General features: G+C 34.4%; 1 pseudogene; it reads right to left on the bottom strand.

Moving 5' to 3' along the window:
* Window positions 1-991: 991 nt before the first annotated feature.
* Window positions 992-5,760, bottom strand: LOC132309061 (ribulose-1,5 bisphosphate carboxylase/oxygenase large subunit N-methyltransferase, chloroplastic-like; annotated as a pseudogene).
* Window positions 5,761-9,337: the final 3,577 nt, after the last annotated feature.

Below are 9,337 nucleotides of genomic sequence, written 5' to 3'. Positions count from 1 at the left end.
TAGATGGTTTTAGACTTTTAGTTTCGGATTTAAGTGATGGTCACTTTTTTAATTTTATTCGGCAGACAATATTGTTTTTGATATATATATTATCAGGTTTTAATTACAATTTTTATTAACATAATCCTAATTTTGCTATTCCATGATATTGCACACGAACCCATATGAAAAGAATGAACAAAAACTTTTGGAACAGTGGGGCTTTAGGCCATTGAGACTTGAGCCAGCCTTCGTTGCTGGTGAAAAACTTAATTGAGCCGGGTGTATGGTGCACTTTACTCGTAATGGTGAAACTTACTACACATTGATCATTACTAAGGACTGCGAATGAACCAAACAAAACTAAGCTTTGGCATGTTGAGGCTGGCTCCCAAAATCAGGGAGGTGCATAATGAGAGGTAGACTAAGGACCCGTTTGGCATGTGTTTAGGTTTAGGCATTTTGTTTTTGGCTAAAACAAAAACAGTGTTTTTCCTATTGGAGTGTTTTGGCAAGAATCGGAAACACGTTTGGGAATGATGTTTTGTTGTGGAAATGTCGGAAACAGAAATATGAAAAACATATTTGGTAAGCCATGCGTTTCAAGAATTTTGAAAACAAAACATGTTCGGTAACTCCAACTGTTGTAAAAAAAAATAAAACAGAAACAAAAAACATGTTTAGTTATCATTGTTTTTAATTTGTTTTATAAATTTTAAATTATTTATAAATTTATTTCTATATAAATAGTCTATATATTTTTTTATAAATATATTGAATTTTGAACACACAAACATATATATATATATATATATATATAACCAAAGTGTAATTATAGAAGCAACTACTTTAGCGAAAATGTAGAATGTTAGTTCTAATAATTGAACTAATAATTTCAACCATTTTGCATATTATCTTGATCTGAAACTACACTTCAAGTTATTTGAAATTTCCTAGTATAGTTTGTTCTTTTGGTGATGATTGTCCATAGGTTTGTGTTTCATTCATTTTGCTCATTTTGTACATTAGTGAAAGAAGAAAAAAAAAAATACTACACAACTCTGATAAGAATTTTCGGCTCTTGTAAGTCTGCACTGGTGGGAATTCAACTCCAAAATACAGACTCGTGCCTTCTCTTCTATAAGGAAATGTAAACCCCCACCAAATTACAAACACATATTTTTTGCTACAAAAAATAAAAAAGAAAAGGAAGTTGCCCCTTAAACTTGGGTACATACTCGCAATTGCGTGTAAGACATCACTAAATTCCTACTTGGGCTCCCAGAAGATTATATCACCTTGTTCCCCAACTAGACCAAGGTCCTTCAGCCGCCTTTCTTGATTATACTCCAACTCATCCAATTACAACTCCCTCTCATTGAAAATCTCATCAATTTGTTGCAACACCTTCTTCTCCCCAGCTCTTATCCCAACAGCAATTTCAAGTTTAGGATCAAAATTCCCTCCTTCCTTCAACTTCTCATCCTGAAATCCACATTTTCAATTAGTTACTAACAACTTAGAGCTATTGGATGTCAAAGTGGGAAAAAAAAAAAAACATTACAATCCTATTCTAAACTGTAAAAAAAATAAAAATAAAAATAAAAATAAAATAAATCACGCAAATGACATATATAAATGGTACATTATACGGAATTCCACTCAAGTACTCAACTGATCTCATATCCAGCCTAAGTTGAGTCAATTGGATGATCATATCTATCAGTTTATCTGTATTCAGCGCTTCGTCACTTTAACCTTCTCAAATTGCATATTTGACAGATAGAAATGTACCTCTTCTATGGTTATATGATAAGCAGAAAGTGTAGGTTTGCAGGCAATTCATACCACTTTGCATATGAGCTCCTCATTGGCACGACTAACAGGTACTTCAAGGTGGCCCCAAGTAACGTTTCTAAAAAGAGCTTCTAAGAGGAAAGCATCGGTTCCCCCAAGTGCTACCAGCTGCAGATACAGAAGCATTGCTTGAGGAAGTGGCTGGCCCAAAAATATGTCAAAGTATGCAGTTTCACCCAGACCATTTGACTCAGCAATGTCCAGTTTGTCACCGAAAAATGGGTCTGACTCGGATATATTAAGTGTGAGGGTATATGCGTTGCAATCTAACCTTGATTCTATGAATCCATAGTCCAGAGCCAACTCGGTATTGCTCTTATTCAAATCATATTGGATCAAAACTTGTAAGGAGATTCGTTTGCTCATCACATACAAGGTGTTTAAACAATCATTTTTCACCAACGTTCCAAAGACAAAGTCATGGAATGTTGGGTGTTAATCAGGCAGTTTTCATTAAGCTCTTCAATAATTTCATCAGGAAAGGTTAGCATCCATGTCAAATAGGCAAGAAGCACATATATCAAAATTTATGGATATCAATGATTCACGAAATTTTCGCACCATAAATAGCTTTATTTGTAGTGCAGGTATGCATTTACTTTATTTGGGATATGTTACCTGCTCTCCAGCCTTGACTGAAACTGGGCTCCGTAAAGAAAATAATAAATCCCTAGAGAAAAGATCTACTCCTTTAATCTCCCAAGCATAATCTTCGGTTGTTATAGCTATGGTTTATCTGATCCATACGTCAGGTTTGTAGAAAAGTAAAATTTCAAGTTGAAGGCAGTAAAACTCAGAATCACATGAAAATGAAACAACATTGCAATATTCTTTCTTTATTTGATAGTAAACATATCTAGTATATGGAGGGCTAATTCTGAATAGTTACAACAGGTTTCAAGATCATAGACCGGTAACCCTATTGCCTAATTAAAAATTCGGGTGTTAGAGAACTAATGCCAGGCAAATCCAGAAGATCTATTTGTTACTTTGTAGAAAATTAAGAAATAGAAATTAAAAGGCATAGCATCAAAACTAATATTTAATTTGACACTAAATCGTAATTTATGATATGTTTGCCAAGATATTCTTAACTCAGTCATTGTGAGTTCAAAAACATATTGACACTATAACTAGAGAACTCGAACCCTTTGTTATACATTTTTCATTACTTTAAAAACAAGTCAGAGTTAATGCTGCTAAAAACCATCATGAAGAGAGAAAAATGATCTTACCAAGTCTGCAAGAGGTATCAAAACAAGATTTTAACCACGAAGGCGAGAAAATGCCCTTGACCTCAGTATCCCAAATGCCCAGAGGAAGTCCTCCTATGTTATAGGAAAAGGGAAAAGCTGCTTATTTGGGAGTATGACTTCCTCTTCCACTTTCTGAAATTCACTCTGTACATATTCTATCACACCCAATGTTGTGCTCAATAGTTGGGTTCCTGCATAAGCTCAATTTAATGAAAATTTCATCTAGGGCGGTGAGTAAATAGGCAACAAAAATTCTAAGTATATAAACCGCCAAAAACTATGCTTCTCTTGTGGCCTCTTCATTATATTTTGAATTCCCCAAGGGTACACCAAAAATTCAGCAAGATGCCTTTTTCTAATCAGCCCAAAAGAAAGTTCACATAAAGCATTTCTTGTTACATCATATTCTTGAAGAATATTCTTGTAGAATACTTTTGCTTTATATTGATATTGCACAACTTGTTTACTTTGGAAGTTGCGAATCGCTGATGGGTTACAATGTCACTTTTAAAAGAACACCTGGTAAGATGAACAAATTTAACCCTCATATAAATTATAAGAGAGCTTCTAGCGGCAATCATGATTCTCTCAAGCACTTTTCAAATAACAGAGTTTGAGATTATGAAAATATGAGCACCTAATGCAACAAATTCTCCACCCCAACTAGATAATGTAATATAGCTAACGACAATGCTAAATACCTTATGTAAATTAATTTCCATGAACAATTGAATGCATTTACATCACACCACTAAACACCAGCACCAAATTTATACAAATCAACGCCCGTCCAATGAGCCAATCAAAGTAGCTCATACAGAAAAAGACCAAGACTAATTCTATTTATCGAATTTCAATTTCAAAACTTTTTTACACCAAAGTTCATATAATGCCACATCAACAACAAATGAAAAAGAATATATGGTATGAAACAAGTTCCTCAAAAATTGTCTCAATTTTCAAAAGGACAACCCTTAAGCGAGGAAGAACTCTAACCTTGAATCTCAGAAAGTTTCTCTTCTGACCTGCACTGGAAGAGCATCAAATAACACTTATCAACACCAAAATTCAATGGCCATAGAAAATAGAAAATACCAACAAACGAATGAACAATAAACAAGCAAATTTGAAAACATAAATTCAGATATTAAAAAAGGAATCACAAGAGAAAAAACCAAACTAAGCAATGCACATCAGTATATAACATAAACCCTCAACAAATAAAGTCATACCCACTAATATATAAAAGAATTTGCCAACAACAGATTGATAAACCCATTAAAGACTATAAGAACTCTAAAAAAAAAAAATTATAGCATAATATGAGAATTAACTTCGTAAAAATACGAGGAAGACACATTTAAATGAATAAAACATGAACCCAACAACCAAATCAAGTCAAACCCACCAATATATGGTTGAATCCGTGTACTCTGGAAGAATGTCGATGTAATTTTGCCACTGCGAGTTGTTTATCGACTTCTCTCTGATGAGAAATAGAGCAACAGAGATCCAAGGTTTCAACCCACCACACACTTTCCCAATCTCTGAAGCTGAGACTGTATTTGGGTTTATCCAAAACCTCTTGGGTATCTCCAGTCATAGAAGAGAGAGTTCTCTTACAGTCAATATCGCGATTCCTTTTCGTTGCCTCCCAAATCGCCAGACGTCTAGTGTTTCAGAGGGGAGAGAAAAAATCGGGGCGAATGTTGCAAATGCCTTTTAAAGTTACTTCCTCCGCTACAGTGTTAGACACAACTTACTTCCTCCACTACAGTGTTTTTTATTAGGCTACAATATTGAAACAACAAAAAACACCATTTTGGTGTTTCACTTTTGGGCCCAAATTTAGTACTGTTTAAAACAATGTTTTAATACTGTTAAAAACAAAAGAATAGCTACCAAACATGTTTTGGGCCTGAAATAAAGCCCTGCAACAAAAACACCTACAGTAAAACAGCAACCAAACAGGCCGTAAGGGTTGGGTTTCTTTTGTTGTCAACTTATATGGGCTTCTCAGTTGGGTCCTTAAAATAAATATGGGCCATATACCGGGTGGACCAAAAACTTATGAATGGTTGATATTCGAGTTTGTTTGCAAGCATAATGAGCCAAGTCTACTATTTCAAACTTGGCTCGTTTACAAGACGCTCAAAAATCATATTCAAATTCGGTTCAATTGCCAAAAAAAACAAGTGTTAGCTGAACTCTTGACAAAGAAAGCAAGCCTAGTTATTTATTAAAAATTGAATTCATTTGCAGTCTTAATCATTAATCATTTAATCATATGATTAGCCGTCATGCTTTTCCTTGTTCACCACAATCATTGTTGAGTTGTTGATTTTTGATATGATTTATTGCTAAAATTCGAGTCAAAAGCAAAATTATTTTTTTGGGTTAATTTCATTGACACCCCCCTCAGGTTTGGCCAAATATCATCTTGAAACATCTTTTGAAAAATACTATTACTTACACCCCAAATCATTTTTCTATCAATGACACCGCCAAAATGGGTGTGGAATGACATTTTTACCCTCATTTTATAATATCTTTTAATTTAAAACATCATAATTGTATAATGAAAAAATTACCCCCATCACCCTCACTGGTCACTCACACACTCTCTCTTCTAACATCGGCCAGCCATCTCCCACCACCACACCACCATTGCTAGATGAATCAACCTTTTAGCTAATCTACATCTTCATTCATCTCCACTGCCTAATTCACTAGTCGTTGCACTTCATCATCAAGGATTTTTTTTATTATTTTAATTATTATTTTTTATTCCATAAACAGCTCTTTTGGTTTCTTTTCCTTTCCTTAGAAGGATTTGGAAAGAAAAGGAAAATTAGAGAAAACTTTGAAAGCAATACATGAAGTTTCCATGTTGTTGAAGGTAGATCACCTAACTAGTGAGACAGTAGAGAGAAAATAGAATCCTATACATATATACACACACACACGCACACATACATATGCGTATGGTGTTTCTTTGGCGGTTCAGAAAATTCCTAGAAATTTCAATTTGGAACCCAAGCGGAGTAGTCGATGTGGCATCTCAATTGGTTTATTCAATTCTTTGGATTTCTTGTGGCATCTCAATTGGTTTCTTCAATTCGTCATCACAGCTTTGTTTATTGCCGAAGACTACCAAGTTAATTAACCAAACCCAAATTTGTTCAAACTATAATTTGCTCTATTCATCGATTCAATTCAGAAACCTTAATTTTTAATTCAGGGTTTGTTCTTTGCAACATCAACATGCGCCAAACTTCGACCTCCTAAAAGTCCAACAAGAACAATAAAAAAGAGAATGAGATACCTTGAATTTCTCTTTGTTTCCCTTTTCACCTCTTCCTTAATTACAATTTCTTCCACCTCCAGACACAACAATTCAATAGAACAACAAATCACACCACTTGTTCTCAATAGATTGGCGTCATTGATAGATTGATGGGTGTGTGTCCGATGGAGATTTGGTGATGGAGATCGTGGTGGTGCAACTGTTAGTTGTTGGATGTGATGGTGGTGGTGGTTGTTACAGGCGATTGTGGGGTGAGGTGGTGGTGGTGGTGGTGGTGGTGGTGACAGTGGTTATGGGATGGGGATGGTATTGCCGCCGCCGTGATGGTGTTACAGCGACTACCAGTTATAGTGGTGGTGCTGTAGGAGGTGGTCGGTGGGAGTAAAGCCTCAAATATATATATATATATATATATATGTAATTGTAAATTTGTAAAACATTTAGGGATAGTTTAGTCTAAAGATTTTTTTTTTGACAAAGTCAAAGGGTATTTAAGTCATTTTACATGGTGTCAGAGGTTTAAAGGTGACGGTTGGGGTGTGAGTGAAAGACGGAACAAATGTTTACAACATGAGTGGTAGTAATTTTCAAAAGTTGTTTCAAGGTGATATATGGTCAAACCTGAGGGGGTTGTCAATGAAATTAACACAATTTTTTTGGAAACAAAAAAAGAAAAGCAACATGTCTAGCTGTAAAAATGGTCAGTTCTGGTGGAACCGGATGGCCGTGCCAAGAACTGCTATAGTTCCAAAGAAAAATCCAAATAATATTTCAGATGAAAGATTGCAAGACCAGACGATTGTGATTTGGCCTGGAATGAACACATCTGGATTCTTTTTGCCTTTGAAAAAGGACTTCGGGACTATTACTTGGCTAAGGAGCAAAGAACTACTTTTGAAAGTAAAGGACTTGAATGTAAAATATGTAGGCACTCCTTTTTTCCCCAACCATATGTCGGGAAATTTTGATACAATTTAACTAATTAAATATTTCATTTCTGTTATTATTTTATACATATATACATATATATTCACTAGATAACCCAGCTGGCTAAGCTAGGGAATTTAGAGAATGTGACTGTCGAATTGTAAAATAAATGTCACCATTACGTCCGGATCATCCCAAAAACTTTGTATACTTGGCGTCGAATTTGTAACTCCACTTTTAGGCACTTGATCAAGAAAGGGATAAAATCGTAATTTTACACCTCTGGCACGTTCAAGTTTCAATAGAAATTAAGAAATAAACCAATTTAATCTTCAAATAAATAATTCATACTATTGTGTGCGAAGTGCATCAAAGCATAGAGTAAGGTAATATATGTGTTTGTGTGTGAAAAATAAGTACATAAATATTAGTAGGCATGTAATGGTTGCCCAGTATCATGGCATGGTCTGGTACCCCACCTCTATATACGTTATAATTAGTAGGAATGAACGGTTGATAAAGAAAATAAATATATGAAACGTTAGTAAGCATATAACTTACGATCCCACCTTTATGTGTCATACTTTTAAGTATGGAAACAAATGAAAATAAGGATACAGGTAATAAATAGTGTATATATATATATATATATATATATATATATAATGTATATGAAGGAGAGTCTTAAAAATTAGATTGCGGCTCAAGGTAGGCTTGGTGATAGTTCAATTATGGTATTAAACCAAGGACCCACGACCCCTATGTAAAACAAGGTAGCAGGAATTAGTAAATAAAAGATAAAATAATATATATATAGCAATATATATATATATATACACACACACACACATAAAAAAAAAGAAAAAAAAGAAAAAAAAAGAAGGCAAGTAATTAGTTGACAGCCCATTACTTGATAAATAGAGTTGGAGGCGCCATTTAGTCAAAATATACATGATTAGCGGCGTAAGTTAAATAATGGAAGAAAATAATGTATTGCATAATATACTCAATCCTCACCTTTTCACTTTTAGGAAAGTCAATGTAATGGAGCATTGCTTATGGAAACAGCATAGGTTCAAATTACTCTAGATAACTACTAATATAATTTCCCTTGTTCTTGAGCCAAATCCAAGCTGCTTACATAAAAACGTGACCTCTGTGTGATACATCTAGACAGAGCAATTCAGTTGAAATGCCCAAGTCCAATTGACTCTCTCTCTCTCTCTCTCTCACACACACACACACATACACACACAAAAATAGACACATTTATGTTAAAGAAAAAAAATTAACATCAAACTTGTCTTGATTAGCACCAGGTCGCTTGATCTTATACAAGAAAGGTTAATCCTCCATTTTTTTAAAACATAGTAAGTCCTGGAGTATTATTCTAAATAAAAATAATAATAACACTTTCCAAAATCACAGGTAATCATTTATCTTACAATCTTAAAATAAACAATATTCTCTAACCCTTTTAAGGGCGCTGAAGGTAAAAAAAGTTCAAGAAGCGGACTTAGTGAAAACTCAAGAATGGGCGCCAAGGGTAAAAATGCAACCACTCTCGGCGAAAACCCTTCTAAGGGCACCGGGAGCAAAAGTGGTAGACCAAACTTAACTTGAAAATGCGCTAAGTGCAACAGTATGGTCATCAAAAAAAAAAAAAAAAAAAAAAAAAAAAAAAAGAGGCAGTTGACAAGACCTGAACTACGTCCGACCTGATTCTAACTATATTGAGATACGTAGGCAGCCCATATTGTGATTGGGCTTGGTCATATCTCTTTCATAGTAGATATTGGCACATATCTTATATCCCACTACCATTCCAACTTCAAGTACCCTGTCATTTTATTGATTATTGTTGTGCAGTCAGATCAGAGACTGAAGATCATGACATACAAGGAAAAGGTTAAGCAAAATATCAAAGTCAAAGGTGAAAAGATCAATGGACAGCAAATAAACATGGAGAACAGTATCCTTTTGCGACACTTGACAAAATTTTTTTATTATT

The sequence above is a fragment of the Cornus florida genome, unplaced genomic scaffold (genome assembly GCF_030987335.1).
Source record: "Cornus florida cultivar Cherokee Brave unplaced genomic scaffold, ASM3098733v1 CherokeeBrave_3.0.0_Hap2_Chr05, whole genome shotgun sequence".
Taxonomy (NCBI): domain Eukaryota; kingdom Viridiplantae; phylum Streptophyta; class Magnoliopsida; order Cornales; family Cornaceae; genus Cornus; species Cornus florida.
This window is presented reverse-complemented; position numbering and strand designations above follow the sequence as displayed.